This window comes from Leucopleurus acutus, assembly GCF_964270905.1.
Source record: "Leucopleurus acutus genome assembly, chromosome: 5".
NCBI lineage: Eukaryota > Metazoa > Chordata > Mammalia > Artiodactyla > Delphinidae > Leucopleurus > Leucopleurus acutus.
In genome coordinates, this window is record NC_139147.1 from 85,471,920 (window position 1) to 85,491,383 (window position 19,464).

Consider the following 19,464-nt stretch of genomic DNA (forward strand, 5'->3'; position numbering starts at 1 on the left):
GCAGTGAGCGGGGGCTATTCTTCCTTGCGGTGCACGGGCTTCTCATTGCGGTGGCTTCTCTTGTTGTGGAGCACGGGCTCTAGGCACGCGGGCTTCAGTAGTTGTGGCTCGCGGGCTCTAGAGCACAGGCCTAATAGTGTGGCGCATAGGCTTAGTTGCTCTGCGGCCTGTGGGATCTTCCCGGACCAGGGCTCGAACCCATGTCCCCTGAATTGGCAGGCGGATTCTTAACCATTGCGCCACCAGGGAAGCCCTCATTGTTTTAACTTGCAATTCCCTAATGGCTTATAATGCAGAGCATCTTTTCAGAAGCTTACTTACCATCTGTTTATTTTCTTTGATGAGGTGTCTGTCCAGGTCTTTTGCCTATTTTTTAATTCAGTTGTTCATTTTCTTATTGTTGAGTTTTAAGACTTCTTTGCATATTTTGAATAACAGATATGCCTTTTGTAAACACTTTCTCCCAGTTTGTGGCTTGTCTTCTCGTTCTCTTGAGGAATCTGCCTTTTTAACCAGCTGATTCATATATGCAATAAAGTTCATGCTCTGTGCTTTCTGCTCAAACTGAAGAGTGAGGAAATCTTTCCTTCAGCCATCAAAGCGTAACAATGCACTTTAATTTTGCTTTTAAGCACAATCCTATAAACACTCATAGTTATAAGTGTATGATGAATGTAATTCAAAGGTGCATTTGTGAACATCCCCAAATGTATCTTTAATCCAGTTTTATGAAGAAGTCAAGAGACCTGAGTTCTAAAAGGAATTTGGCTACTAATTAGCTATATGACCTTGGACGAGTCTCTGTCCACCTCTAGACTCCAGCTTCCTCACATGTAAAATGAAGGGGATGAACTAGATGAGCTTTAAATTTCCCTCTGGCCCTGTGGTTCCATCTTTTCCATCAAAGCCAAGGCAAGGAGCATGTTACTGTCAATGAAACTTCTGAGTAGACATGGGTGGGCACATATTAATGAGAAATGCCTTTGACTTGGCATCCCCTAGGCTGTGGGTAACAGTCTTCATAGTCAGGATTTAATGCAGATTTGACTAATGCACAGATGAAACAAGGTTAGTGTCCCCACAAAAGTGCCACTGTGGTCGGTAAAACAAACCCAAATTGATAATGGCTAAATTTAAATGAGAAACTCTGTGTGTACATATACACAATTACATATAGGGCAGAACATAGGAAATTTCAGACTCAACAGAGTTTGTGAATGCAAAGAGAAACAAAAATAGAAACCATCAAATAGCCAGATGGCTGAGCTTTCTATTTTTAAATATATCATGAGTTCTGTGGGAGTATGTCAATGAGTAGCACGAAGAAAAATGTGGTAACCTTGAGCGTTTCTGTTTTCTAAACAAAACAATATCACACAGGGTGTCAAATAGCAGAGAAATTATATGATGAAATGAAAGAAATGAATGCTTTTAAGTTCATGAAGCCCAGCCTTTACTCTTACACCATGATTCACAGCACTAATCCAATGTTTTTCCTACTTGAAGCTGCGAGCTATTTACAGTGACTGTAATATTTCCAAGCAATACCTAAATGAGTAGGTAAAGTTACCTTTTTTTCCTGCTCTCAAATTTCTACACTCAACTTCTTTTCAAATGTCCTCATATAGTCATGGCGTAGCCACAAAACGTGACAGAATAAACACATCCACGGGTCATCGATGAGCCGAACTCTGTGAAACATCTAAGAAAATGTGTTTGGAAAGGGTCTGCACAGTTTAGAAGAATTTTAGAGTAACTCACGAATCAGCTAACCCAGTCAACAGATTACTCACTTAAGAATGATATAATTACTTTCAGTTTGCTTAAAGCCAGGGAAAAGTTGACACAGCGATTAAAGGAAAATGGGTGAAAAAAATAGAGTTACTTTATGCCGACTAAATTCAGGCTGTTCCAAGGAGTAGGCCCAAGGCTTATTTGAGGAAAGATTATCTTGACAAATTGGATAAACATTTTCTGCATGACAGGACGCTGATGGAGAGTCTGTTCTGCAAGCACACCTGGTGGTGGTTTGCTTAGTGTTTGACCAAGGTGTTCGGATCGCCCGAGTTCTCCCAGGGGCTTTGTTTACCGTTTGGCAGGTAGAGGCAGAGCCGAGGTAGGCCTTGGTAACGGTTGTTGGGCTCTGCAGATGTCTTACTCCACCCCGGCCCCACCCCCATATCCCCATTTGGGCTAAAACAACTCTTGGCTAGACCAGTCCACAAAAGCCAACACCAGACTTAACAAACAGTCCATGCTTAAGGAGACCTGCAGTCTAATGTCCCCGAGGCAAATAAAAATGGCAAATGCAAACAAATGCACCAACACCCCCTCTCCTTCTTTGGCTTCCTTCCATAGTCAACTGGGATGGAGAGGTCAGGTCCCACATAGGGCATTGCTATGGATGCAAATTTTCCAGCACACAAGTCATCCCAGTACCAGGATGAAGAAGGTGTGAGTTCCACTCAAAACCATGCTTATCTGGTCCCAAGTGACTATAGATATGGGAGGTTGGTGGCCTCTTCTAAGGCCTTTGAGAGGACTCTCATGTCTCAAGTTACCTAAATATCTGTAGGCAGACCCCCAATTGTCTTTGCTATGGCTTGACATCCTTGAGAAGCCTTCACTTTCTGGAGGCAGTAATTTGCAGAATGGCTTCCTAGGGTTGGCCATTCAGTACTTACTAGTGCTGTTTTATCATTCAGGGAAGCACTAACTTGGGGAGTAACATTCCCAGAGAGGTCATTAGACAGTGTAGGGGATCCTACTGCATTCAGGCCCCTCAAAGAGAAATGAAGGAACAACCCCACTTCTAGAATGAGTTTGCATTTTGCTAGGTCAATTTGGTTCATCCAAAATTGCTTTGTGTCAACTAATTTATGTCAATTTGTAGCCCATCCAGTGGTTCCAAGCATAACGTCCTCATATTACCATGGAGGATACGCTGGTTAGAAATAGCATTAGGGGTGACAGTGGTTTTAATTTGCTGAGTCTGTAAATCCTTGGGAAGTCAACCCCAGGTGCCAGGACTTGAAGCACCATTCAGCTCCACCCTCGAGCAGCGTTCACTTTGCAGTCCTAAAGCTAAAACTTGAGGGTTTTTTGGGAGTTTTTTGGGGTTTTTTTTTTTGCGGTACGCGGGCCTCTCACTGTTGTGGCCTCTCCCACTGCAGAGCACAGGGTCCGGACGCACAGGCTCAGGGGCCATGGCTCACGGGCCCAGCCGCTCCGCGGCATGTGGGATCTTCCCGGACCGGGGCACGAACCCGTGTCCCCTGCATCGGCAGGCGGACTCTCAACCACTGCGCCACCAGGGAAACCCAAAACTTGAGTTTTATAGATCACAATCCATAATCCCCTCCATAACATGAATGCACCTCATTTCTTTCCCCGCCCTTCTGCTTCATCCCTCTGCCCATCTCCCTAACTTTTTTTAAACAAGTAAACAAACAAAATAAAGTAAAATAAAATCCTGGGGAGAAGCCAGAACAATGAAAGTGTTTGATTCAAAATGATCCAACATTTAATATGTGTCTACATTCCCTGTCTTGTATAAGTCTTACCTTGAAGTAGGTATTATTCACCTGTCCCTTAAAGATGTGAGATCTCAAGTCTAGAAGACATTATGTGACAAGTCCACGTTCATACAGCTAGAATGTCCAGAAGCCAGGAATGAATTTCAGTGGCTTTCTGTCTGACTCAGTCCCAGTGCTCAGTTTATAAGACTCCAACTCCCATGTCTTTTAAAGATTGAGCAAGTCAAAGCTGATGATTTTTTTCTGCTAGTAATTTAGGGCACAACAAAAACAAAACATTTTTAATGATATATGTTAATTATACCTTATTTTCTAAGCCTCACATCTGAAATAATTTTTACAATGTATTTTTCTGGTAGAGTTTTGGGTTTTGTTTGTTTGTTTTTCCTAATGGGAGATGTTTTGGTGTGATCTGGATCTGAGTTGAAATCTTAGTTCTAACTCTGATGAATTCATGAATTCATCACTTAACCTCTGGTGGCCTCAGTTTCTGAATTTGCAAGCTGGGAATAAAGATACTTACCTCCAAGGAGTGTTAGGCTTTATTACATATTACTTATTCTGCTCTATCTCCTTAGACATTATCTGTCCCTCTCAGTAGACTATGAACTCATTTTAAGCATGAACTTTGTCCTCATCATCTATGTATCCTCCATTCATTTCATCAGATTGCACATATATTATTTGTTGAGTCGATAAACTATGTGAGGGCACTTGTCACATAGTAGGACCTCAGTAATTGTTCATTTATTTTCCTTTTGGCCTTATTTCTTATTGAGAACTGAAAATCTGTCTACTATAGAAGACAGGAAATTGTTCAAATAATTAACTGTAGGCACTGTAGACAAAAATGGAAGAGACACGCAACTGAGCTCCTTTGACATGGAGCAAAGGATTCTCTCCAGGTGACCCATGGGAGCAGAGGCAGGTATGTGAACAGGCTGCACTGCAACCTGCTTGCCACAAGGCCGGGTCACATAAAGGGAGACTCAGTGTCCAAATGCTCAGAGAATTAAGAGAACACAGCCAATTATCTGGTGTGTTTCAGAAACTGTGAAGGAGCAGTGAAGAATTGGTCTCGCCGTTCACCAGGCATTGGGTTCCAGTGTAATTCATCTGGCTGCAGCCTCTCCACCTCTGTTAAAGTATCAAGACTGCATAGGCACAAACGAAGCCAAAGGAACATGGTTTCAGGTAAAATGTCTGTACACATTTTATACATGAGTAATACAGGGAACCCCATTCCTTGCTGATATCAGTCTGGGTCCCAAAGCAAGTCTGATTTCAGAGTGTGCTAAAGCATTTGCCTGCAGCCTTCGATTGTTCCGATAGAAGATGCTAAGAGGAGACATACAAATTGGGGAAAGAATACTAATCTTTTTGTTTTTTGTTTTTTGGGGCTTTTTTTGGCCGCGCTGCACGGCTTGCGGGATCTTAGTTCCCTGACCAGGAATCGAACCTGAGCCCCGGCAGTGAAAGGGCCAAGTCCGAACCACTGGACCTCCAGGGAATTCCCAGAATACTAATCTTGAGGGAACAAAATGCCAATAATCTCATGATAATACCAGTGGATACAGAAAAATCATTTGACAAAATTCAACACTCACTTTTGATAAAAAAAAGTTTCAGAAAAAGAGGATTAGAGGGAAGCTTCCTCAACTTGACAAAAAACATCTACAAAGAACCTACAGGTAACATTATACTTAATGGAGAAAGACTTAACGCTTTTCTTCAAAGATGGGGAACAAGAGAAGGATGATCACTCTTACCACTCTTATTCAGTATAGTGCTAGAAATGTTACTCAGTGCCAAGAGTCAAGAAATGAAAATAAAAGACATAGAGATAAGAAAGGAAAAGGTAGGGCCTCCCTGGTGGTGCAGTTGTTGAGAGTCTGCCTGCCGATGCAGGGGACACGGGTTCGTGCCCTGGTCCTGGAGGATCCCACATGCCGCAGAGGGGCTGGGCCCGTGAGCCATGGCCGCTGAGCCTGCGCGTCCTCAGCCTGTGCTCCACAACGGGAGAGGCCACAGCAGTGAGAGGCCCGCGTACCGCAAAAAAAAAAAAAGAAAGGAAAAGGTAAAATCATCCCTATTTGAAGAGGACATGACTGTCTTCATTGAAAATCAAAAAACCCACCAAAAAAACCCTCCGAGAACTAATAATTGAGTTCAGCAAGATTACAGGACATAAGATAAACTACAAAAATTAATTGTATGTCTTTACACTAGCAACAGACACATGGACAAGAAAAAAGAAATATTTATATGTCAATCTAACAAAATAAGTATAAGATTTGTATACTGAAGCTTACAAAACAAATCAAAGATGCTCTAAACAAATGAAGAGACATATGATGCTGATGGATTGAAAAGACTCAACATAGTAAAGATGTTGATTCTCCTCAAATTGATTTACGGGCTTAACACACTTCCTATCAAAATCCCAGCAAGATATTTTTGTAGATATAAACAAGATTATTCTAGAATTTATACGGAGAGGTAATTTGCTGGACAGTTACCACGTGCCAAACACTGTGCCAGGTAGTTTATAAAGGCACGCAGTCAAGGCCTCCCCTTGTTAATACCAGTTTATCATTATTTTTTTAAATAAATTTATTTATTTTTGGCTGCATTGGGTCTCTGTTGCTGTGCACGGGCTTTCTCTAGTTGCGGCGAGCAGGGGCTACTCTTCATTGCGGTGCGCGGGCTTCTCATTGTGGTTGCTTCTCTTATTGCGGAGCACCAGCTCTAGGCCTGAGGGCCTCAGCAGTTGCAGCACACAGGCTCAGTAGTTGCAGCACACAATCCCTAGAGCGTGCGGGCTTCAGTAGTTGTGGCTCGCAGGCTCTAGAGCACAGACTCAGTAGTTGTGGCACATGGGCTTTGCTGCTCCACGGCATGTGGGATCTTCCCAGACCAGGGATCGAACCCATGTCCCCTGCATTGGCAGGTGGGTTCTTAACCACTGCACTCCCAGAGAAGTCCATTAATACCAATTTAAAAAAAAAAAAAGGACAAAAATGTTCACTCACTTCAACTCCCTGTGACTTTTGTACATGCCAAGTGGCAGAAGTCTCATCATCCCAGCCCCTAATTGTAAGAGCGTTCAGCATCACGAAGCAGTAAAAGCACTAGATCTTGTGTTAGAATACTCAGCCAACTAGCTAAGGGCAAATCATTGAATCTTTCTGTTTCCTCAGTTCTAAAATGAGGAGAGTGACATTATAGAGCTATTGTGAGGCTCAAATGAGATAATGAAGGAAAAAGTACTTAAAATTTATATAATTGTCATTTGTTATTAATAAATCAAAAATAACAAAACAGGATAATTAAAGGCTCTGGTGACGTCTACGTTTGTTAAGGGCTCAAGATTCCCTGGAATCTCATTCTGTTGGCATTTCTCTCTCTCTCTCTCAAACACACACACACACCACTCAACACACATTACTTTCACTGCTATAGCTTCTCTTCTTTACCATCATTTCTTACCAAAAGAAAAAAAAAAATCTTAGTAGATGAAAACAAATCTTGGTTTACTTGGCTCATGCAGGGGAATAAATGTAAAATAAGGAAACGAAGAAAAACTGAGGGATGTGAGTTCCCCTCACTTCAGTGAATACTAATTGACTGCCTAGTAAGTATTTAGTGTTATTCAATGCTCGGAAGACACAGAATTGAAGAAAACACAATCCCTACCCTCAAGGACTTCATAGCTTAGGAGAGGAAATGAAGCAGTGTACAAATAATTTCTATAAAAAATGTGATAAAGGGGGAATTCCCTGGTGGTCCAGTGGTTAGGACTCTGCTCTTTCACTGCCAAGGGCCCAGGTTCAATCCCTGGTCGGGGAGCGGCCAAAAAAAAAAAAAAAAATTGTGATAGAGGAACACAAAAATCCCTCACCCATTCCAGGGATGTCAGGGAGGACACCTGAGTGAAAGCAGCCTCATGGGAAGGGGACAAGACAAGCAAAGGAGCAGTAGCATGAGTAGAAGGGCACATCGGGCAACTTCAAGTCCCCTGTGTCACTAAGCATCAGCAAATATTCTGGAGAGAAGCCCCTACAGAGGCGAACAGGTCAAAAAAAGCTTTGTTTACTGTGCTGAAAGCATGGGCTTTACTCTCTTAACCATGAGGTGCCACTGGAGAGTTTTTAACCTCAAGAGCAACATGGTCAGAGTTGTGCTATGGATGAATTTCCTAGTGACAGTGAAGATAATAGATCTGAGGGGGACAAGAATAGAGGTAGTAGGACAGGTGTGTGGGGTAGGAAGGGGGCAGGAAGTCTAATCATCCAGGCAAGAGATAAGGGAGGAAAGAAATCAGGCAGTAGCAGCCAAAAATATATATATATATTTTTTGCAGTACGCGGGCCTCTCACTGCTGTGGCCTCTCCCGTTGCGGAGCACAGGCTCCGGACGCGCAGGCTCAGCGGCCATGGCTCACGGGCCCAGCCGCTCTGCGGCACGTGGGATCTTCCCGGACTGGGGCGCGAACCCGTGTCCCCTGCATCGGCAGGCAGACTCTCAACCACTGCGCCACCAGGGAAGCCCGCAGCCAAAATGTTTTAAATAATAAAACTGATAAGACTTTGCGATTGATTGAACATGGAGATAGAGGCAGAAATGAAGCAAAGGAAGTAGTCCATAGTGTCTCCTAAGTTTCTGTCTTGGATAACCAGGTAGGTAAGGTGAGGGTAGGGGTCGGGGGTTTGTTTGAGAGCGCTTGCATTTGGAGCACTAGATTGGATCAAAGAAATGGCCATGATCCATCCATTCAGGTGTGCCTGGGGTGATAAAGGGAGAGAAGTAAACAAGAGGAGTACCTCAGAGATTTCTTCCCATCAGAATAGTTGGTGAGCGACAGCTAGCTTGGGTTTACACAAGAAATAGTCAAATACTAGAATCCACACAGACACTGATGGTAAATACCAAGAAAGCCCAAATCTTAAGGCTTGCCCCCAGAATGCTATCATTCCATCATTCAAACACATCAGCATTCAAGAGACCAGCAAAAAGGAGACAGTGGCAGTTCCAACACAAAACGGCCAAAAGCAGAATAAGGATGCCAGTGTGGTTGCTGTGCTCTCGCCTCACACCTGCCCCTCACAGAGCCGAGAGCAGTTGCACACAGGCCACTGCCCTCCTACTTTCTCATCTGAATAAGGAACAAGGAAATACCACATATACGATGTGACGGTGCCAGCAGAGAAGCCTCAGAGTCACTTGTGTAAAATAAACGCAACCCTGTTCTGCTAGGTCCACGTGGTCCTGTAACCCTTGCGACTTTCTGCCCCCTAACTTCTCCCTCCTCCCGTCACCCTCCATCTCCCTTAGAGCCCTGGACCCTATTCCTCTTGTTGCAACTCTGTCACCAGTTGGGTTGTTTATTGTGTTTCTATTTGAGGATTACAGAGGCAAAAGTCCCTTAACAAAAACTCTGTTGCTCTTATTGCAGGCGCCCCTTACCTATCACATAACTTTCATTTGTCCCCATGCAGCAAACAACTCTGTGCTTTCCCTGTGCTGTTTGCAGTCTTAGACACAGTCCCATGGAAGGATTAGGTGCAAACGTCACTCTGCCGTTTCCTTCAGTAGATTGTGCAAGTGTAAGCTGGATTGTGTAAGTGAATATTAGCTCTTTCCCTCCAGTGCTAATAAATCAAGCAGTGTTTGAGGTCTTTTTTTTTTTTTTTCCTTGCAGAGGGATAGAATGAGCAAAGCAAAGAGTCATAACTTTCTTTCCCTTGGCAGGCGGGAGTAGTGAAATGAGAAGCCTGCCAAGCTGCCAGCCCACGTATGGAAAGTGTCCAACAACCTAGGGAAATTCAGGATGGCCACTAACTGTTCTGACAGGTTTACTGGAAATGATTTCCTTATGAAGAAAATCCTTTAAGGGGGGCCCCTTTCAGTGAAATTGTGACAGTAAGACCTCCCTTGCACTAGAGGGAGCAGTGCAAAGAACGCTTTTACTAGAGATTAGTAACTGGTAAACTGCACAGGTGGCAACTTTCTCTGTGGTAGCCCAGCAGATCTAATTCAACTTTGTTTAGTCTCCTCACTGTTGTAAACTCAGATCCCACTGTTGCTTCAGAACCGTGTGGACCAGAGATCTCAAATTTGGCCTGGGAGCAAGCACTCGTTTGCCATCTGATTGATCTGTGGGTTAGCAGTAAGTATAGAAATTGGGAGTAAGCCTTTAGAAACAGTTAGAATAATTCAACAGGGTGGTTTGGTACCTAATAATTTAAAAATTAAGGCTTTTTTAATATCATTTTTCTAATAATTCATTTTTATTTTATTTTATAAAAGTATAAATCAGCTGAGGATGAAAAAGAAATTTTTAGAAAGATCCGGATGCCCCACAGATGGCTAGAGAAGCACTGGTAGATAAAGGCGCACTAGACAGAATTCAGGCATCCTGGGCTCCAGCCTTTGCTCTTTCATCAACTATGGGAATGATCAATTCACTTTGTCCCAAGGGGTTACAAGTTCACATCTATAACTGGGGGGGGGGGGGGGGGTGAACACTGGACTTTTTAACCATACCTCCTTGCCTGACAGCACATCTACCCTGCCTAAAACCTACAGACTGTGCTTTAATTTCTTCCCCCTTTCAACATATCCAATTGGACAAAGTCCTGTGGATTCTGTCCCTGGAATGTACCTCACATCTCCTCGCCCTGCCTTCTGTCATATCAGGTCTCCTCCAAACTGAGCCTCCTGTCTCCAGGCTTGGCTCTCACCATATAGTTGTTAGAGGGACTTAAGGAAATTTAAAATGTCATTCCTCTGTTTACGGAAGAGTGCCTTGTGCCATATAAACACATTCCAAACTTTGCCAAATCTCCAAAGCCCTTGGTAACTGGCTCTGGACAACCCTTCTGGCCTCATCTCCAGATACCCTCCCCAACCAGCCGAAGCCCCACCACTCCGGGCTCCTTCCTGCTCCTCAGAACCCTTGTTACACCTCAGGCCTTGGTCCATGGCTTGCTTCATGCTGTCACCTCTGCCCCGGAATGCCTCTTCCTCTGTGTCTACCTGGCAGTTTCATTCTTCAAAGCTCAGCTCATGTCACTATCTCTCTGCATTTTCTCTGGCATTCCTCTTTTTCTACCAGATATAATTACTCCTTTATCTACATCTCCTTCTCACTTTATATTTATATAAATATAGTTATTAGTTTACCTGTTTTGTTTCTGCTTTCCTTTCCAAAACCAAGATTCCTTATGAATCTTTTTTTTTTTCTGGCCATGCTGCCAGCTTCCGGGATCTTAGTTCCCCCACCAGGGATCGAACGTGTGCCCCGTGCAGTGGAAGTGCGAAGTCCTAACCACTGGACCACCAGAGAAGTCCCAAAGATTCCTTATGAATCTTAATTATCCCAGCAACTAGTATAGTACCCCACATACAGGAGACACTCAGTTGTTTATGTCCGTATTATAGGTTGAGACACTTTTTTTATTCATTCATTCATTCATCGGGGAACACCATGTGCCAAGCGCTCAAGATTTAGTGGTGACTAAGATAGACAAGGTCACAGCCATCATGGAGCTTACATTACAGTGTGGGAGGCAGAAAACAAATAAATAGGGTGATAAACAAAAACCAGTAAATAAACAAACCAAATAATTACAGAGATCATTGAGATCATTGCTATGAAGAACCTAAACAGACTGATGAGATAGAGCCTGCGGGGGGGGGGGGGGGGGGGGGGGGGTTGCATATCAGAAGCATCCTCTCTGAGAAGATGACAGTTGAGCCGAGATCTGAAAGATGAGAAGAGCAGAGAGGAAAAGGGCCTGTCCTGTTCAAGGAACAAAGATAAGGCCGGTTTTTTGCATAATAAGCGGGTCTGAGTGATATGAAATGAAGGTGGAAAACTAGGCCCCAGTACGTAGGACCTCACTAGGGTACAGTAAGGAGTTTAGATTTTTACTCTGAGCTAAAAGTCTTTGAAGTGTTTTAAGAAGGGAGGTTGCCTTGGTCAGAATAAAATCTTAAGACATTTACTCTAGTCCTCTAAAGACTGGATTAAAGAGGAGCAAGAGATCAGGAACCAGATGAAGGGATGATTCCAGGTTTGCAGGCCGGAGATGATGTTTGCTTAGACTGGGGGTAAGAGAGCAAAGGCACGGGAGGCCCTCTGATGGGGGTATCAGAGACGCCATTTGGAGCTCAAATTAGAAGGAGTTTGTTATGGATCGAATGTGTGTGGAACTAGAGGGACGTAATGGAAAATGTGGTAATCAAGGATGACCCTGAGGTTTTGGCTTGAGTGTCAAGGTAGAAATTGGTGGTGTTGACTGAATTGAATTGAATTGGTGAGGAAGTTTGGGGAATGGGTTCTGTTGGGTGACCTGTGGGAGAGACTAGGAATCAAGGGTCCTGCTTTGGTTGGAGACGTATACTAGACATCCAAGAGGAGCTGTCAAGGATTAGGAAACAACTAAATGATAGAAAAGGAAACTGAGGCTGAAAAATGGATATGCAGGTACCAAGTGTTAGAACCCCACTAAGCTAAGCAGCCTCTTCTCCAGGGTACGGCAGTTATCAATTATTTCCTTTAGTCAGAATTGGAAGATAAGTACAAAGGATCTGACAAGAGAAAGGTAAAAGACACGGCAAAAGAACAGTTTTTGTTCTTTTAAGTTTGGGGAGGGGAGACTGTTTGGTTTTTTTCCCAGCACAATCTTTAGGAAAGGAAAGAAAAGTGAAACAAAACTTCTGTCCTGGGGTCTAGTTAAGAACATGCACTCTGTGGCAGCTTGGGTTCAGACACTATCTCTATCGGTTACTCCTGTGTGACCTTGAAATGTTCCTTCAAACCTTTGCCCCTTAGTTCCTGACATATAAAATATTTTTAAATGGGACCTACCTCCATGTGTCATCATGAGGGTGAGTTAATGTGTGTGGCAAGTGCTTCCAGCAAGACACACAGCAAGAGCTCACAGACCCTTAGCTCTAATCTGAGCTTCTGCAAGAAGCCCCAGAAATGCCGAACCGTTTCCAGTTATCCAGACGAGCCAAGCTTTCTCTCCACTGGGTCTCTTCCCAGTTCTTCTCTAAATAGACATAGGTGTCCCTAAAAACCACCATGCTATGAAAAATTGTGCAATGAAAACCACAAGGCTTATGGGAAAATGGGGTTTAATGGCACAACACTCAAAAACATCTTCAGTGACACATTAAAAAAATATAGGAATCGGGCTTCCCTGGTGGCGCAGTGGTTGAGAGTCCGCCTGCCGATGCAGGGGACACGGGTTCGTGCCCCGGTGCGGGAAGATCCCACATGCCGAGGAGCGGCTGGGCCCGTGAGCCATGGCCACTGAGCCTGCGCGTCCGGAGCCTGTGCTCTGCAGTGGGAGAGGCCACAACAGTGAGAGGCCCGCGTACCGCAAAAAAAAAAAAAAAAGTATATATATGAATCATGATTTTAAGGGACTTCCCTGGTGGTCCAGTGGTTAAGACTCTGCGCTTCCAACGCATGGGGCGTGGGTTTGATCCCTGGTTGGGGAACTAAGATCCCACATGTCACATGGCCAAAAAAAAAAAAAGGATTTTAAATGTTTTTCCCTCAAAGGAGACTATCAAGAGAGGGAAAAGAACCCACAGAATTAGAGAAATTATTTGCAAATCATTTATCTGATAAGGGTCCAGTATCCAGAATAGATATAGAACGTTTATAACTCAACAACAAAGAGACAATCTAATTTAAAAATGGGCAAAGGACTTGAGTAGACATTTCTCCAAAGAAGAGATAGAAATGGCCAACAGGTGTATTAAAAGACGCTCACCCTCATTAGTCATTAGAGAAATGCAAATCAACCACGATAAAATACCACTTCACACCCAACTACGATGGTCATAATTTTTAAAAGAAGGAAAGAAAGAAAGAGAGAGAGAGATGACCCAGAAATTCCACTGCAAAGTATATGTCCAAAAGCATTGAAAAACAGAAACTTGTACACAAATATTCATAGCATCTCTAGTCACAATAACTGACATAATCCAAATGTCCATCAACTGATGAACAGGTAAACAAAATGTGGTAAATCCATAATATGGAATATTATTCAGCCATAAAAGGAATGGAGTAGTGATGCCTGCTACAACAGCATGAACCTTGAAAACATTATGCTAAGTGAAAGAAGGTGGATACAAAAAGCCACACATTGTATGATTCCAGATATCCAGAATAGTAATAGAAGAAAGCTAACTATTGAGCTCTCACCACATGTCAGGTACTGTGCAAACATCTTTTACATGCATAAACTTATTTCATTTTTATAAAAACTGTATGAGGTATGTACCGTTACTACCTCCCATTTTACATATTAAAAAATTGAGGCACAATTTTAAGAGGAGGATTAAAATCTGAGGATTTAAATCTGAAGAGTCGAGTTATAGAGTATACTCTTATAACCACTATATAACCATAAGTAAAGACATTCAGATTTTAATTAAAAAAGAAAATGAAAACTTAGTGCTGGTTCATCATGTCTTGCCATTAAACTTGTGCTGGCCACACAAGTCACCAGTCTGCAACCACTGTCAGGACGAAGTCTTTTCTCCTTCTCTCAGCCTTGAATGCCTCTTTTTGGAGTATGACAGGCATGCGTTCCACACATGACTTGTTTGTGTCCTTTTTCTTTACCCATAAAATAGGCGTAAATAGACCCTACTTTGCAAGGGTGTATAAATATACAAAATGAACTATATAAAGCTCTATCTAACACAATAGCTAGAACCTCACAGACAAGAAATAAATTAGAATATGAACTATTTTTTAAGTTTTTCCTGTTGTGTCCATCTCTTTCCTACAGAGCTGAGTGTAGGCCCCCTTCTCTTTGCCAGCACCTAGCAGGAGCCAGATAAATAGAAGATTTGCTTTGATCGATGTTCGATCTCTTTTTATACCATTTTTTCCTAATTGAAAAATTAGTGAATGTTCATTTTAAAACAAAAACTTAGCAGAAAACAAAAACTGGGAAAATTTTAAGTTATCTTGACTATATTATTACATCTGGAAATAATATCATTTTTATATTTTAGCATTTATCTTTCCAGACTTACTTTTATGGATATTTATAATAATTCCAATATGGGATTATTCAAAACATATTCCTCTATGCAATGATTTTTTCTTTATTATTTTTTCTTTTTTTTTTTTTTGGCCACACCACAGGCATGCAGGATCTTAGTTCCCTGACTAGGGATTGAACCCGTGCCCTCTCAGTGGAAGCTTGGAGTCTTAACCACAGGACTGCCAGGGAAGTCGGAACAAAGCTTTTTTCTTTAAAAAAAAAAGATATACAGATGCACACACATATTTTTCATGTGAAGACATACATATTTACACCAAGTTTTTAAGTACTAATTATATTTTTTAAAACAAATTTTGTCTACAATATCTCCCTTTCTTATGGAACTAACATCCAACTGATTTATATTGAGTAATATATATTTTCAACATTTATTGAGAACCATTTATTGAACCAGCAATGGCTCCACACAGACCTCTGCCTCTGCCCTTGTGCCAAGGTAAACCTTATTTACACCTTGTGATCTCAGACAGAGAGGGTGCAGCAAGATGCAAATATTGAAAAAAATTTTAATAAGCAGCCAACCTCCAAGCAAGTGCATCATGTAAAGCAAATGTATGTGTCTGGCTTCATCTCTGACTCGTTGATAGAAGTGAGCACTGGGGAGCCAGGGTATTATTTAGCCTAGCAAAGTCCTGACCAATTTAGTCTATGTCCTAGTCTGCTACTGAATCTATTCTCACTCCTACAAAGGGTGAGAGGCAGGCTGGTGAGGTAGAAAAAGGATGGACTTCACCTTTCTTGATTCCACTTACTTCCTAGCAGGGTGTCCTTGAACAAGTTGCTTAATTTCTCTGAGGCCCGGTTTCCTTATCAGTAAAATAGAGATAGGAATAACTATCTCATCAAGTTGTTAAGAGGATTAAATGAGATCTTTTTGGATCACAAATCCAGTAGAAGCCTGATTTACTGCTCAAAGGCCCCCAGGGCTCTCCTGTGCCTTCCTGGTAAAATCCAATCCCCTTCGGAAGCCTCGCCAGCCCACTTCTCACAGGCTCCCTCACTCGCCAGCCACAGAATGCTATTTCCCGAGATACAGCTGTCCCTTCAATCCTTCACTCACCCAGCACATTTTTTTTTGAGTCCCTGTTATGAGTGAGGCCCTGGATTAAATGTTAGTAATACACTGTGGAACCAGACTGACCTGAGGTCTGGTGAGGCCTCAGGGGAGTAAAGTGGCCATTACAATCCTGTGTGCTGACTGATGTGGGAGGGAAGGGCAAGGTGCTCTAGGAGTGCATATGAAAGGCACCTTACCTGGACTTGAAAGGCCTTGGAAAGCTGTCTGAAGAAGTTGGATCGTATTTAGAGAGTGCCTCTAAAGGGATGTAGTGTGTGATCTGACACGAATCACATCTCTGCATTTTTTTTGTAGGTGAGGTGTAAGGCTAGAAGAGGTCATATTTACCAAAAGGAATATTCTTCATCCCTTTGGATATACTTTCCAAAGGTTTAGCAAATTTCCCTCCCAGCACATTCTCCATTCCCTTACAACCTTCTCATGAAAGAGCCTTTTACTGTTCCCAGCCCATGGGTGAAATATCCCAGCAATGGGCTAGTAGAAGAGGGAGGTGCCCAGGGAAACTTTCCCTGAGAGCAACACAGGGATTTAGAAGAAGAAAGCAGGGGGCAGGGCAGGGGCAGGGGGATGATGGAATTTTGAAAAAATCACCATTCAGCAATCCAGACTGAGATAATTGATTCAGTCAAGGATCATAAATGGATGCTAAAACCATTAGGTGAAAAGTTGAGAAACAGGATGCTCAAAAATCCCTTAAGTGCTCGCTTCAGCAGCACATAAACTAAAATTGTAACGAAAGAGAAGATTAGCATGGCCCCTGCGTGAGGATGACATGCAAATTCGTGAACCATTCCATATTTTTATATGGGGATATATGTATATGTATAGCTGATTCACTTTGTTATACAGCAGCAACTAACACAACAAGGTAAAGCAATTATACTGCAATAAAGAGGTTAAAAAAATTTTTTTAATTAAAAAAAAAATCCCTTAAAATGGAAAGATCTGATGATCATCACCTTACCCAAATGATCAAACGCAGAACTTTCCTCTGAAGCATTTGGCAGGGTTCTTCTCCCATGTCTTTGATATCTCACTTCAAACTTTATTCTAAACGGGAGGGGCCCCAGCAGTGAGAGGCCCGCGTACCGAAAAAAAAAAAAAACTTTATTCTAAGTCTTCTTTTGCCCGTTTCTCAATACATGTGTCTCTAGAATTTAGTCTCCTGCCTTCTCTCCTTTTTATGCTACACGTTCTTCCTGGGCAAGCTCAGCCGCTCCCAAGATCTTAACCAAAAAGCTATTTGCTGATAACTTCTGAATCTGTCTGCATTCCAGATCTCTTTCCACAGCTCTAAATTCATAGTCCAACTGCCTGCTGACCTTCCTCACTGGGACTTCCTCAACTGCAACTTTCTTAGCACTTAACTTCTCCTCTTTTCCTGGCCCGATTCAGGAATATTTCTCATCTTGCATTCCTTAACTTAATTAATGACCTCATGATCAATCAGTTATCCAAGCCAGAAATCTGGTGTTCTTTCTTTATTCATATTGTCAGCCAGGATATATTTATTATCTACTAATGGCAAGGTACTATGTTTACTGTTAGACATGCAATAGGGGCAAAAACAATTTCAAAACCTATTTACCAGAGGAAAGAAACATCATTTAGATGATCATAAAAATATATGCATAATCATAAATTGAGATAAATGTTTTGAGAAAAAAGAATAAGGAGCTGAGAAAATAAAACAGAGAACCTACCCTAGCTGAGGGGTAGGGTGGGAAAGGGGATAAGGAAATCAATTTCAGAAAATTCTTGTCTGAGAAAATATTTGAATTCAGATAAGAATTTGGAATTAACTAAGCAGGGGAGGGAAGAAGTGGGTGGATAAAGAGGTGGTGGTCCCTAGGAAGAGGGAAGGACACAAAAACCTGGAGGCGGCAGCTTTGAAGAAGTGAGAGAATGATGGTATGGATGGAGCACAGAACACAATAGGAAGAGTTCAAAACCAGGCTGGAGCAATCACTGGGGCCAAAACTTGCTGTGCAACGAAAACCATATATAGTGTTTTGAACGCTGTCTTAAAAATAATGGGGGGGGGGGCTTCCCTGGTGGCGCAGTGGTTGACAGTCCGCCTGCCGATGCAAGGGACACGGGTTCGTGCCCCGGTCTGGGAAGATCCCACATGCCTCGGAGCAGCTGGGCCCGTGAGCCATGGCCGCTGAGCCTGCGTGTCCGGAGCCTGTGCTCCGCAACGGGAGAGGCCACAACAGTGAGAGGCCCGTGTACCGCAAAAAAACAAAACAAACAAACAAAAATTTTTTTTTTAAATGGGGGGGGAGGCGGGCTTCCCTGGTGGCGCAGTGGTTGAGAATCTGCTTGCTAATGCAGGGGATACGGGTTCGAGCCCTGGTCTGGGAGGATTCCCACATGCCGCGGAGCAACTAGGCCCGTGAGCCACAACTACTGAGCCTGCGCGTCTGGAGCCTGTGACCCGCAACAACGGAGGCCGCGATAGTGAGAGGCCCGCGCACCGCGATGAAGAGTGGCCCCCACTTGCCACAACTAGAGAAAGCCCTCGCACAGAAACGAAGACGCAACACAGCAAAAATTAATTAATTAATTAATAAACTCCTACCCCCAACATCTTCTTAAAAAAAAAAAAAGAAAGGGGGGACTTCCCTGGTGGCACAGTGGTTAAGAATCCGGCTGCCGATGCAGGGGACACGGGTTCAATCCCTGGTCCGGGAAGATCCCACGTGCCGCAGAGCAATTAAACCCGTGTGCCACAACTACTGAAGCCCACGTGCAACAACTACCGAAGCCTGCGCGCCTAGAGCCCGTGCTCTGCAACAAGAGAAGCCACCGCAGTGAGAAGCCTGCTCACCCCAACGAAGAGTAGCCCGCACAGCAACAAAGACCCAAAGCAGCCTAAATAAATAAATAGAAAAAAGGGAAGGCATTGTGTGTTTTTTTTTTAACAACTGATTATCAATTTATTAAAAATGTTGATTTAAGCATCTGCTATGGTGACTTCAACCTCGACTCCTGGCTCAATACTGATGGAAGTGATCTGCTTGACAATCTCAGAAGGACTGTGCAGGTCAATAAGTCACTTGTGGATCCTCATCTGGAAACAATCCCAAGTTTTAGAACCTTCACCACAAGGAGTTTTCCTTGTAGTTATTCTGAGTCTTGGTAGGCATCCGAACTGGTCCTTTCGCTTTGAGATTCTTTTCCTTCGTGCCTCTGATCAGGTCAGCACATACCCTCTGCAAAGACTTCAAGCTGCAGCTGGGGAGGGTGATTCTAATCCGGTAAATCGCCACCTCGGGCTTTACGGTATCTTTAAATGCCATGGCTGCGGCGCGGCTTCCTGGCCGACTTGTTCCTCAGCGAGAGCGAACAGTGGTGAGTCAGGAGCAGGGTCGGATGGCCCGAGGCTCCACGGCAGCGGAGACCGCGGCTTCCTCCAAGAGAGCCATTGAACAGTTTTAAACAGGGTCAGGTGGCGATGGCAGTGTTCTTTACAATAGGCAAAAGTGGAAACAACCCAAAATGTTTATCAATTGACGAATGGGTAAATACAATGTGGCATATCCATACAACGGAGTATTTTCATCTATAAAAAGCAATCAGAACTGATACATGCTACAACATGGATGAAAACACATCCATGAATGTGTTTTCACACACGGATGCTCAAAGAAAGAAACCAGTCATTAAAAAAATATATATATATATATATACATTATGATTCTTATAACCATAAAATGTCCAGAAGAGACAAAGTAATTAGTGT

General features: G+C 43.0%; 1 pseudogene across 1 annotated transcript; it reads right to left on the reverse strand.

Moving 5' to 3' along the window:
* Positions 1–18,675: 18,675 nt before the first annotated feature.
* LOC309962260 (small ribosomal subunit protein uS10-like) lies at positions 18,676–19,021 on the reverse strand (annotated as a pseudogene). Its single transcript has one exon. The product of its transcript is annotated as a small ribosomal subunit protein uS10-like (transcript).
* Between the last annotated feature and the right edge of the window lie 443 nt (positions 19,022–19,464).